General features: G+C 45.1%; 1 long non-coding RNA gene and 1 other non-coding gene across 2 annotated transcripts in view; one reads left to right on the forward strand and one right to left on the reverse strand.

Annotated features, from left to right (window-relative positions):
- LOC145390619 (uncharacterized) overlaps positions 1 to 11,070 on the reverse strand; it is a 71,638-nt gene extending 60,568 nt beyond the window's left edge. Inside the window, exon 1 of the long non-coding RNA XR_013895698.1 lies at positions 10,912 to 11,070. This is a non-coding gene — a long non-coding RNA (uncharacterized LOC145390619). The remainder of the gene's footprint in view (positions 1 to 10,911) is intronic.
- Positions 9,606 to 9,724, forward strand: LOC145390780 (5S ribosomal RNA). The gene has a single exon (XR_013895707.1). It is a non-coding gene; the product is annotated as a 5S ribosomal RNA (ribosomal RNA).
- Positions 11,071 to 13,739: the final 2,669 nt, after the last annotated feature.

The following is a 13,739-nucleotide window of genomic DNA, read 5'->3' on the forward strand; positions in this document are numbered from 1 at the left end:
AAAGGCAGTACATGTGAACTGTCTATGGCAGTACCTTGGGCCAGGACAGTAAAGCTGGGACGTCTCCGAGGAATTGTGCTCTCCCGCAGCCGAGGATGTTGAGGAGGACCATGGAGCTGAAGTGCAAGAGGATGGTGACAGTTTCCCGAGGGAAGAAGTGAATCAGGAAGAGGACCAAGATCTTCCAGGAGTGGACTGCATGGAGGAACAAGGATGTCATCGGAAGCGGCATAGAAGAATGGCTGATAAGATGAAGGATTATTTTGTGCATAGTTGGATGCTTCATTTTTTTTTTTTTTTTTTTTTTAATAAATTACAGAATGGAGGAAGGAAAAACAAATGGGAAAAAAAAATAATCCAAACACCAGATTACTGGTGTCCTCTGTTCATAAAATATCTGTAACAGTTAGACTTGAACAGTTGTGGGTTGAAATTTGGAGGAAAACAACTCTGAGGAAGTGAGTTCCAGAGAGATGCAGTTCGGGGAATGAAAGAATTCTGATAGGCAGAAGTTCTGCAATATGGTTGAGTGACATTCCAGTCATGAGCGCTACCAGATGCCCGTGTAGCACGAGGGAAGGCATGGAGAGGTGGCACCATGGACGCAACTTCGTCTGAGCATTTGCCAAAAAAATATCTGTAAAATAATGCAAGGGAGGCAACATTCCTTCTTACTTGCAGGGGAGGTAGTTTATATGTAATGGCAGGGTTGTTAATGATTCTAACAGCTCTATTCTGAATTTTGTCTAGTTGTCTTAATGCAACCTCTCCACAACCATTCCACAAGGGTGAGCAATATTCAAGCTGAGAGAGCACGACTCTTATAGATTATAGCTAACTGCTCATCGGCGAAGAAGTTACGGACTCTGTACAATAATCCAAGTTTCTTTGAGGCAGTTTTAGCAAGTGATCTGACATGAGAGGTCCAGCTGAGGGCACTGTTAAGTGAGACACCACGAATTTCAATACTTTGGGAGATGGGAATATTAGTAGCACTGAAGGTAATGTACGAATCTGGCAATATCTGTCTATTAGTAAACTGTATATATTTAGTTTTACTAGCATTAAAAGAGACAAGGTTGTTTTGTCCCCATTCACTGATTGTAGATAGATCTTGATTTATGGAGATGGCTGTACTGAGTTGAGAGGTAGAGATATTAGACTTTGTAAATGGATGTCTGAGTGTGAATGAACTATGTAGTGTTGAGTCATCTGCATATGAGTGAATGGGATTGTGAGTGACAGATAAGAGATCATTAATATGAACCAGAAATAGGGTTGGCGCCAGAACTGATCCCTGCGGCACGCCGGCGTTAACTGAGTGGAAATTCGAATATACATTATCTACTTTTACTCTTATTTTCCTGTCACTAAGATAAGAAGAAATCAAAGGAACAAAAGACGTTAGTCCATAGCAAGGGAGTTTGGACAGCAGGGAACGGTGCCATACTCTGTCGAAAGCTTTAGAGATATCAAGAGCTACTGCATGAGTTTCTCCAAAAAGATCAATTGATTGATGGATGGTATGAGTTAAGAGATTGAGTATGTCAATGGTGGATCTTTCGTGGCGAAAACTGTATTGTCTATCAATAATTAAGTTGTTGGATTCAAGATGTTTAACAATATGCTTATTAATTAAAGTTTCAAATACCTTACCAAGAGAAGATGTGACAGCTATTGGTCTGTAATTGGAGGGGTCAGACGAATTTCCTTTCTTCGGAACTGGGTGGATATTGGCTTCTTTCCATGAATTTGGGAATAAAGAAGTACGTATGCATAGTCTGAATAATTTAGCTAGGACAGAGGCAAGTTCAGGGGAACACTTTTTCAAAACAATTGGCGGAATTCCATTTGGGCCTGGAGCTTTGTTGGTAGGTAAATTGTCCAGGATGGATTTTACGTATCTTGTCTGTATTTTATGTGGGGCAATTTCGGGAGAATCAAGTTCCAGTACTGATTAAGGTTTACGTTTGTATATACTGTGTAGTTTTGTCGGGATGACAAAGAACTAGGGAAGGGGTAGTGTTAACAAGCAAGCTTTGCCAGTTAGGTAGCTGAGATGTTTCTCGATGTTTCCTGATGTTTACGGCAGCTAGCTCTGGTACGAGTCAGAGTTGCCAGTTTGCCTGCTGTTTGTGAGCAGAGTTATTTCATGAGCTGTGCATTAATTTTTGTGCTCATTTTTCTTTATTACGTTTTATTTATGCAACTGCTTGGTAAACTGTGTAATTCAATGTAAGTTTGTATTCTAATAATTTATAGTTATGTTTTTTTTTTTTTCTTTGTGCGAGGAAGAAGGAACCAAAGACCATGTGCCCACAATAACAGTTCCCTCCAAGAGAAAAACAAAATACAAGAGAGAGCCAAATTCAAGATCCGTTCATTTCGAGATGCCTGGACACACTGCGTTTGAAAGACTGGAGATCATAGGCAGCAGGAAATACAGACAGAGGGATACAGTTCCAGAGTTGTTGCACAAATGAAGGACTGGGAGTAACGGGTAACTCTTGCATTAGAGAGTTGGACAGAAAGGGGATGAGAGTTTGCTGCTAGACGGGTGCTACGCGCCCGTCGTAGAGGTGGAGGAATGCATGCAGACAGTTCAGAGGAGCAGTGACCATTAAAGTAGCGATAGAAAAGAGATAAAGATGCAACAGTGTGGCGAAGAGACAGAGGTTGAAGGGAGTCAGTAAGAGGAGGAGAATTAATGAGACGAAAAGCCTTTGACTCCACCCTATTGAGAAGAGCTGTATGTGGGGAGCCTCCCCACACATGAGAGTTGTACTCCACACAGGGGCAGATAAAACCCCTGTATAGAGTCAACAACTGTGCAGGGGTAAAGAAAGAACGGAGTCGGCTTAGCACACCCAATCTCTTGGAAGCAGATTTTACAAGAGATGTACAGTACCCTCGCGTCCAACACACATTAGTCCAGCACGATTCACGTCCAGCACGGAGAGCAAATAATTAGTATTATTTAATACGATTTAATTACTGCAACACGAGTGTGTTAGCATAACACGCACAGAGCTCCGAGAAGTGGGTGAAATGTGCAGAGTTCACCTCTAGCACGATCACCCCCGGTCCAACACGGTCATACTGGACATTCCCATGATGATGATAGTCAATTAAAACTTCTGATCAAGTAGCCTTCCCCGCCCGCTATCGTGACGTGATCGTGATGCCGCCCAATTAAAAAAGCTTCTGCTGTCACGTGATGTTTTGTTTAAATTTCTCCCGCCACAACGCCACTCAGTCGCATAATTTGCATTGGAAGGTGCTTTTTTCTTGCTGCATTTTCTGCCCTTGTTACTGCATTTTACCCTGCTCACGATGCCCAGGAAGCCTTCTGAGAACCCCAAGAAGCGTCGGCACCTCCCTCAGGCCACCAAGCTAGAAAGCATCGAGAGGAAGAAGAAAGGGGAGAGGAAAGTTGACATTGCCAAGGCCTACAACATGAATGAAGCCAACGTGAGGACCATAATAAAAAACCAAGACAAGATCCTGGCAGCCGAAGGCTATCACACGGCACTTCATACCAGGTTTGCCGAGGATACGATGGTATATCGGAACGGTAATGTGGTAAAATTGCCGACAATACCACGGGCATTTGGAATTCATCTGGATGGATTCCTGCCGAGGATACGACGGGCAAAACAGTGTGACCAAAACCCAGGCAACTCGACAGAGAATGTATCGTACTACAGCATTGAACATTTAGCCTGACACTGAATACATATTAATATTTTAGAATAAATATCAATCGCTTTGAAACCCTTCTCATCGGCGTGTGTACCAGTTTATAAACAAAGTTGCTTCTCCTTATTCTCTACCAAGTCAGCGACAGCAATCACTTTCCATAGTCACGAGACGGGGCTCTGGCAACAGTGTGAGAAGCATGCCCTTTGCTGAGGATTACAGAGTCCTAGGACAGGCAGTTACAGGACCTTCCATGGCTGTGGACGAAGATAGTGAATCTGAGTGTGATTTCGAAGGATTTATGAGGGAGGTTGAGGAGGAGCAGTGCCATTACCCGCTAGTGACGCCAGCAGCCATCCTCTGGGGACTGGGGACCCAGTAGGACTACCTACAGCCTTGGATACCACCTTCGATTCCCAGCAAGCCCACCAACACTATCCTAAAAGGTTAGTTATCATTCATAGCACAGTACCATTTATTATAATTACAACAGTACCAATATATGTATAGGTATATGGTAGGTATTTAGGGTGACTTTTCCTAGGGTTGCTGACATAATTCATTTTTCCCCATAAGCTCTATTGTTTGTCCAACACGTTTTTGGTCCAACACGTGACCCATGCATGACAATATTACCATGTTGGACGCGAGGGTACTGTAATATGATCTTTCCATGATAAGTCCCGAGTAAATGAAACCCCAAACATGTTCAAGGATGATGCAGGATTAAGATGAATATTATTAAACATTAGTGGGTATACCTGTGGAAGATTTAGACGGGTTGATAGGTGTAAGAACTGAGTCTTAGATGCATTAAAAACAACAAGATTATTTATACTCAAGTCAGACATTAGGTGTGCCATAGCCTCATCCCTTGCTTGTTGAAGTAACTGCTGAGATCTGCTGAGATGGGCGTTGCGGGAACCGAATGGAAAGATGAAGGGTGGAGTCATCAGCGTATGAGTGGATAGGGTTAGATGTACAGTTTAGAAGGTCAATGATGAATAAAAGGAAGAGAGTTGGTGATAGGACAGAGCCCTGAGGAACACCACTGTTGATAGATCTAGGAGAAGAACGATGGCCATCTACAACAGAGGCTATAGAACGACCAGAAAGGAAGCTGGCGATAAAGGCACAGATAGAAGGATAGAAACCGTAAGAGGGCAGTTTGGAAATTAAAGATTTATGCCAGACTTGATCGAAAGCCTTTGAGATGTCAAGTGCAATGGCAAAGCTTTCGCCAAAGTCCCGAAAGGAGGATGACCAGGAGTCTGAAAGGTAGGTGAGAAGATCGCCAGTAGAGCGTCCCTGACGGAACCTGTACTGACGATCAGAAAGTAGGTTGTGATAGGAAAGATGCCTTAAAATTTTTCTATTGAGAATTGACTCGAAAACTTTTGAAATACAGGATCTTAAAGCAATTGGATGATAGTTGGAGGGTTGGGAGTGGTCACCCTTCTTTGGGACTGGCTGAATGAGAGCAAACTTCCAGCAAGAAGGAAAGGTACAAGTAGACAGACAAAGGCAAAAGAGTTTGCCTAGGCAGGGTGTAAGCACAGAAGCACAGTTCTTGAGAAGAACAGGAGGGACTCCATCAGGCCCATATGCCTTGTTAGTACTGAGGCCAGTGATGGCAAAACATACATCAGCTGAAGAAATTTTAATGACAGCCATGAGGAAGTCAGAGACAGGAAGTGATGGAGGAACAGCACCAGAATCGTCTAAGGTGGAATTGGAGGAGAAAGTCTGTGCGAAGAGATCTGCATTATCAGTAGAAGAAATAGCTACAGAACCATCAGAGTAGAAAAGAGGAGGGAAGGATGATGAGTTAAAGTTGTTAGAAAGGCTTTTGTACTGTAAGAAAACTTGCATGTTTTGTTTTCGAGTTGGTAACTGTGCTCTCTCTGTAGAATACGCCAGAACTGTGGAGAAGTAGGTCATTCTCGAACAATGCAAGCTTATATAAGGATGGATAAGAGACCAGAAAGGGTGAGTCAGTTTTTAGTTCAGTCTGAGTGTAGTGCAGTGTCAGTTTGTAGCCTATATTTTCGGTACTTGTGAAAACAGTGAAGTGTTGTCAAGCATTAAGTGTAATAACAATGAAGTGTTGTCAAGCATTAAGTGTAATAACAGTGAAGTGTTGTCAAGTATTAAGTGTAATAACAGTGAAGTGTTGTCAAGCATTAAGTGTAATAACAGTGAAGTGCTGTCAAGCATTAAGTGTAAGAGCAGTTAGTAAAGTTTGTATAGCTCCAGTGCTTGTGAGAACAGTGAAGTGAAGCTGGAAAGCATTAAGTGGAATTATTTGGAAAATAAAGACAGTGAACTTAACAAGCCAGTGTTTAGTTACGACACCTGAGCTGATCCTGTGTACTGTACACCTGAAGGCTGACCATAGGAAGAACAACGCACTGGGCAACTTGCTTCCTGTACTGTACTACTGCTGTTGGAGCCTGTGGCACTGTGAGGTGGGGACGTAACATATCTACCGCCAGATGCCTTAATTCCATAAGGGGTGGCCACAAATAAATCACCTCCATGTTGTCCTCTCCCCTGCCATTTCACTGCTCTTCTCCCACCTTACACCCCACTCTCTCATTTACCTCTCCACTCCATCCTTCTATCTCATCCATGGCCTCCCCCTCCCTCTCCCCCCCTCCATCTCACTCAAATACACTCTCCTCGTCAATCTCTCGTTCTCCATCCCCTCCACATAGCCAAACCAGTTCAATGTGTTTCTCCTAATGCTTCCTACCACATCCACACCACAATGCTCCTACACTTCCTCATTTGTCAGTCTGTCCGTCCATGAGACTCCATATGCTCCGCTCAAATAGCTCATTTCCACTGCTCTCACTCTTGACTTGTGATATATGATTTACAGCCTATATTTTTGATCAATTCTGAGACTGACACTAAAGGTTGACAGTTGCATGGAATAATCCTTTTTTCCCCTCTACAAATGAAAAGGGGAAAAAAGCGTGTGGTAATTATAGCAGTATTGGTCTTCTTAGTGTAAAACAAAAAGTATGTACATGGTAGGATACTAATTGACAAAGTTAGGGAAATAACAGAGGAATTAGTTGGAGAAGAACAGGAGGTTTGTGGAGGGGAAGAAGCTGTGTGGATCAGATGCTTGTATTCATTTTTGGGTCTTTAGTGGAAAAGTTTCTAGAGAAGGGAAAAAAGTTGTTTGTAGCCTTCATGGATTTGGAGAATGCATTTTACAGGGTGGATAGACAAGGAATGTGGGAAATACAGTAGGTATGCATAGTGCTCACAGTGTGTGAATCTCATTGTACGCAAGGACATATTTTTTATAGAATTTCAGTGTATTTTTTAATAGTAAGCAAACTGAACTCATAACAGGCAAGACGGAAGCAGGGGCACACCCAGGAATTTTCTAAGGGGGGGGCCCCATTTGCCAGTTTCCTGAAGTTTACATAAAAGTTTTATAGTCCTAAATTGTATATATATATATATATATATATATATATATATATATATATATATATATATTGATAGAATGATAGATTATTTGGTAGGTTGTCAGTTATTTAAACAAACTTGTTTGTTTATATATATCATTTTAACAAAGTAACAAAGAACAAGCCATTCAGTCTCAACCCTATTCTGTCCAGATTTCTAATCACGGCACAAAGACAGAGAGAAACAAGGGACAGGTGAAGTGGGAAGTCCTTAGCAAGAGGGAAGGAATGTTGGGTATGGAAATAGAGGTCACAATGGGAAAGGGATTGCCGATCCCAGCTCAGGCGTGTGTGTGTGTGTGTGTGTGTGTGTGTGTGTGTGTGTGTGTGTATCACTTTCCCCATGTGACCTCTATTTCCTTTACCCAACATTCCTTTCCTCTCCCTAAGGACTTCCCACTTCACCTGTCCCTTGTTTCCCTCCGTCTTTGTGCCGTGATTTGTAATCCTTGTCCCCTGGACCTCACCTTCCTTACCCTACCTATTCCCCTTACCACCCCTAGCCAATACCTCACCCCTCACATCCCCAATGCCTTTTGCTATATATATAGGAAAATTGGTGTATATTCAGCAATTGTATTCTGAGCCTGAGGAAGCCACGAGGCGAAACGTCAATACACACTCTGAGTCTTTGTTTGTACTTGCCAATTTTTCATGTTTTGCTGTTATCGAAATAAATATACAGTATATAAATTTTTAAAAGGATCCAGAGAGCTAAGGGGGGGGCCCAGGCCCGGTGGGCCCCCCCCCCTGGGTGCGTCTCTGGACGGCAGCAAAGAGTAGACCAAATCTGGGGCTGAGAGAAGGTGACCGCAGCAGAACAGCCAGCACCACCAGTGATGGAGAGTGGGGACTTGTCAATGATGGAGATCAGCTGGGTACTGTGTGCCCTAGATAAATTCAAGGACATTGAACACTGTCAGTTGCAAGTGGAGGAAGTGATGACTTCATCGGACAGAACCTTCCGCTACGGTACTACACAGACAGGCACAACCAGGTGGTTAACAGAAGGAAGCAAACCCTCATCACCCGTTACCTGTGGCGTAGAGAAAGTGAGAAATCACTCCCTTCAACATCAGAAAAGCCATTTCCTGCGGAGGATCAAGAGGATGATGCGATGTCTGAGGTGTCAAAAATAGACTTTGAAAGGTTTATGAACAAAGTGAGTGCATTAATTTGTGAAAGTGTCGAAAGTGCTGGTGACGAGTGGTGAGGAAGGTGGTGTGGCGGGTGGTGCACGCTAGGTGCCTCACCCTGCCTTGGATCCTCTTCTTACGTCCATCACGCCTGTTGTCCTCTTGCGTTAAGGTGAGCAGCCACATTCTTGTTGGTTTAATTAAGCCATATCCTTGTTGATTGAGTAAAGCCATAACCTTGTTGATTTACTTTCTCTTAGGTAATATGTCTTAGATTGTTTCCCTGTACAGTACAATACATAGGTCTGAAAGGAGTCTCAAGGGTTACCGATGAAGGGGAGTGCCACCCACATGTAATTCTTCCCATAAGTTTATGTATTCACAGTACGTGAATTCCTAGTAAGTGACCTCCTCTGCTGCCCATAAACTCGCGTACTGTGCGTACCTACTGTATTAAGAATACATGGAGTAAATAGGAAGTTGCTGAATGCCGAGACAAGTAGGCCTATGTATGAGGGTGCTAAACGCTCCAGTGCACATGGATGGTGAACTGAATGAATTGTTCTATTTGAATGCTGGATTGAAACAGGGCTGTGCCATGTCTCCATGGTTGTTCAATCTGAATGTGGATGGGGTTATAATAGGGATACAAGGCAGGACAATGGATGCTGAAGCGGCCCTAATGAGAGAGGGCAGTGTTTGGAAACTTCCTGTTCTGTTATTTGCAGATGATACTGTACTGTACTGTTAAGTGAAGATGAAGGTGAACTGCAAGGCTTGGTGAATGAGTTTGGGAATGTGTGTAAGAAATGGAATCAACAGGTGAATGTGGGGAAGAGTACAGTTATGATCTTCAAGAGAAATGAAGTCACTGAATGTACAATGAGGCTGGATGATGTGGAACTGGAAAACGTGAGTGCATTTGAATACTTAGGTGGTGTGATGAGTAAGGATGGAAGTCTGGAGGGTGAAGTGCTTGAAATGGTACAACAAGGAAGAATGGTTGCTGGTTCTTTGAAAAAAGTCATAAAAAACAAGGAAGTAAACATGGAAGTAAAAAAGCTGCTGCATGATTGTACTGTGATACCAACTCTAACCTATGGAAGCAATGTTTGGACCTTTTTAGAAGGAAGAAAGTTGAGAGTGAGAGCAGTGGAAACGATTTATTTGAGAGAAGCATATGAAGTCACATGGAGAGACAGACTGACATATGAGGACATGAAAGAGCATTGTGGTGTGGATGTGGGAGCGATAGAGGGCGTTAGGAGAAATACATTAAGGTGCCAACAGCCATACCGCGTTGAGTACACCGCTTCCCGTCCGATCAGCGAAGTTAAGCAACGTTGGGTCTGGTTAGTACTTGGATGGGTGACCGCCTGGGAACACCAGATGCTGTTGGCATAACGTTCTCCCTACGTATCAAGTGGGGTTGGTGGAGGATTAGTGCCCCTCCCTGTAAAACAATGAACTCTAAGCCCTTGGCCACCCCGTTTAGGATACATGGCGTCTGGCAATGAATGGATGAATGAATGGTTTGGCCATGTGGAGAGGATGGAGAGCTTAAGACTGACGAGGATGTGAGTGAGGTGAATGGGGGGAGAGGGAGGGGAAGGCCAAGGATGAGTTGGAGAGATGGAGTGAAGAGGTGCTGTATATGAGAAAGGGTGGTGTGAGCTGGGAGCTGGGCAGTGAAAAGGTGGGGAACAGGGCGACTGGAGGTGACTTACTTATGGCCACCTCTTACGGGAGTAAGGCGTTTGGTAATTGATAGATAGACCAATGCTCCAGAAGGTGGGATGGGATTATTTAACCCACAGCTGAGTCTGTTACTGTGTTTACACTTAAATAGCAACCAGACAACGTATCCTTCACTAACCTAACCTAATTTAGCCTAATTTTTAAACACAAGCAACGTTGGGTCTGGTTAGTACTTGGATGGGTGACCGCCTGGGAACACCAGATGCTGTTGGCATCCCTACGTCAAGTGGGGTTGGTGGAGGATTAGTGCCCTTCCCTGTAAAACAATTAACTCTGGGCCCTTGGCCACCCCGTCTGGGATACATGGCGTCTGGCAATGAATGACTGAATAAATGAATAGCAGATGGCGCTCAGAGCTTAAGAATCCCCTTCCCAACCTCTTATTTACTAAGTACTAAGGTAAATGAAGACATTTGCAATGGTATTCACTGAGAAGGCCTCAATAATGTGGCTTGAATGTGAAAAAAAAAAAAAAAATCTGAATTTTGGGGATGAAATTTAATATAGAACAAACGTTTATAATAATTAACTGAGCTCTCCTAACTTCTGCCTGACATGGTAGTGACTACTGTATTCTTTAATGGGTAAATTTAGCAGTCTTGGAGTAAGGGCATTTTTTTTCCCTCTGCTACCTACCCTGACTAATATAATCTAACTGGCATGGCTAATCTAATCAAACTCGAACTTAACCTAGATGGAATAAGTGAGGAATATGACTGCTCGAAACTGCAAAATGCCCTCGAGTGAAAGAACACCTCCTATCCTCATCCTAAACGGGAAGAGCTTAGTATTGGTGGATGGCTAAGGGTATCGGCCAGCAGATTACCTACTTTATACCCCAGTGTCTCAGCCGGTGTAGAGGCTCATACAAAATTCTTGACAGCTGAAACGAACTCCCGGGGTGCAGGTAACAGGGGAAAATGAAGATCCACAAAACCATGTAAGGAATTCGCCGACCACAGCTGACGCCACAACAACGTATCACTATTGCTACACTCGCCATCTTTCCACTCCACTTGCAATTAAAATATTATATTACTAATGTCTTTCAATGTTTCTTATGCTTCCAAATCTCTTTACTGTTATTTGAAATTATTTACTTCCAAACGATTAGTTTATTAAATATAATTATCATAAAATGATGAAGTATACTGGTATTCATAGAAGAAATGGCGTCCGCATCTCTTCACAATGGAGAAGGAATCCTTCAGTTAACACAAAAATAAAGTTTGGCAACTGGTATTATTTATCTACGTCCACGTCAAATAGAAGCATTTTCGTTGCCTTCTCACTGCGAAGGGCTCTGAAGATATTTGAGACACTAATTCCTTTGTTTATTGATTATAGCATGCTATTTTAAACCTAAAAAATAATGAACTTTACTGATATATTGATTGAAATATTTTTGCTGTAAAGGTATACAGTACATAATACAATAAAAGGTGGGGCGTCTTGCCACACACCTTCAGCAAAATAAGATGATATCGCACCGCCTTAGGCCCGATTCACACGACCCTTTTTGGTTCCTGTAATGCTGTGTTTTTAAGGCGACTTCTCGTCGTAAAAACACGAGCACTGGGACGGGGTCCTTTGGCTAGACCGGACGTAATGCACTAACAAAGGAACAGGGCATAAAAAGAGACAGTACACCCAATCACATCTATTGCTTAAATTCTATCCCTTACAGTGCTACATACACAATATTTGATACACAATAACACAGAGATACAATAATACACTTATAACTGGATCCAATCTACTTTTACACAGGGCACAGGGCAGTCAGGGATATGGGTTACTGTTATTGAGGAGAGATATCACTTCACTGCGATGGTCAATCGAGAACATTTGCCGTGTCACTGGTGGATAATAATAAACGGGGGAGTTTCACTTATATTCACTGTGATCGGGAGTCTGTGGGGGAGATGTTACTATAATAAAGGTAGGGTGCGTATGGCGACATCCGACACTGTCACCTAGTCGCAGGGGAGCACTTCCTAGCCTTTCGGCTCACTCGCACACCTACCTTCAACTCCACAGAAAACTCCCCGCTTCCTTTCTGAGAGGGGAAACTGAACTGTTTAATGTTTAAGCACGACTTACTACGATATCACTGTTTAACATGACTTTTATTAGACACTGCCACTGTGCATTGGATCACTGTCACTGTATTAGGGGTCACTGTCACTGTTCTACCCGTGTTTCTTGGGTAGTTGGGTCACTAGTACTTACTGTCAGGGAGGCTCCCTTGTTTAGGGCCTCGACCTGAGGGGCGGCTCCTTCCTAGGGCCGCGCTGGTGGGGTGCAGGGAGGCCCTGTAGTCTGGGGGCCTCGACCTGATCGGGGGCCCTCGGGACTAGGACCGAACAGGCGGAGGATTCGGGCCTGCTTCCTCTGCTGCCAGGGCGTGAGAGAGCCTAGGTCGCTGTTGTCGGGGACCGTGGTGGAAGGCCTGGGCGTCCGGGGTCTGCGGGTGCTCAGGGAGAGAGGCGCCGTCAGGGCTGGGCTGCGGCAGCGACTCCTGTAGGGCTCCAACAGTGCTAAGGAGCATCCGGGTGTGGGCGGTAACTCCGCAATCGGGCCTTGCCACCACTCCAACGCCTCCGCTTGGCCAAGAAGCCTGGATGGCGACGAAGGGCTCCCCGGAGGGAAAGAGGCTTGAGGGAGACTCATGCTCTTCGTGGTTCCCTGAGTGTGTTCATTGGGCTGAGGTGGGGCTCCACTTCCCCTAGTATGGACTTTGGCTGGTGCCGTGAACTTGTCCGGCGTGCGAGGGACACCAGTAGGGTGATCGGGGTCGCCCTTTCGCCGAGGCAAGAGGCCGTCAACGTGGTGTTCCTCCCGCAGTAGGGAACAAGCCGGAGTGAGGGGCACAAGGGCCGCACTCTCTCCAATACGGACAGATCCTACCGTCAGGGAGTTCTCCACCCTGGTACGTGCCCCAGCCGTAGCTGAGTGTCTGCCCATACGGGAAACGACTAATGGAGAAACGGGATCACCCGTCTGCTCCGGCGAGAGGCCGGCCCCGAGTCGCTGCTTCCGTAATTGGGTAGCGCTACACGTATGGTAGCAGGGTCTCTCTACCCTGGACCGTATTCTGGCCGTAGCCAAAGTACAACTGGAGAGGGATGCACACAGGCAACTCTCTCTCCTCAGCGTGTTAAGGCCGGAGCCTGGGGTCACCTTCCCCTTTACACACTTTGTCAGGCCGTAGCCTGTGTCTATTTCTCTTTTAAGGCCGTAGCCTTGGGCCTCTTCCTGCCCTTGGGCCTCTTCCTGCCCTAGAGGGTGTAGCAAGACCGTCAAGACGGTGTTACTTGGGACTGACCTCTTTTCAGTCCCACCCCTGGTCTGACGGTCACTACCCCGCCCGCACAGTAGTTCAGGTTGTCTGAACCCCTGGGGTTGGGGCACTTGAGGGGAATAGGGGCTCAGGGTCGGGATGCCCCGATGACCCTCTTGCCCGAGGTCACTAACCTCACCTGTGTGTCCTCCTGGGGTGGTGGTGGGGTGGCGGCTCGGTGGTGGTGTGGGGGGTGGTGAGGTGGGAGGTCCTGTGGCGGTCTCGGCGGGCATTTTACCACCCTCCGCGTCGTTGAAGTCACGGCCCCGTGACTGGAGGTGGTAGGTAGTGGAGGTGGCTGTCTGGTAGGCCGGG

This window comes from Coenobita brevimanus, chromosome 15 (genome assembly GCF_032717465.1).
Source record: "Coenobita brevimanus isolate Jiangsu-jjx chromosome 15, ASM3271746v2, whole genome shotgun sequence".
NCBI classification, from domain to species: domain Eukaryota; kingdom Metazoa; phylum Arthropoda; class Malacostraca; order Decapoda; family Coenobitidae; genus Coenobita; species Coenobita brevimanus.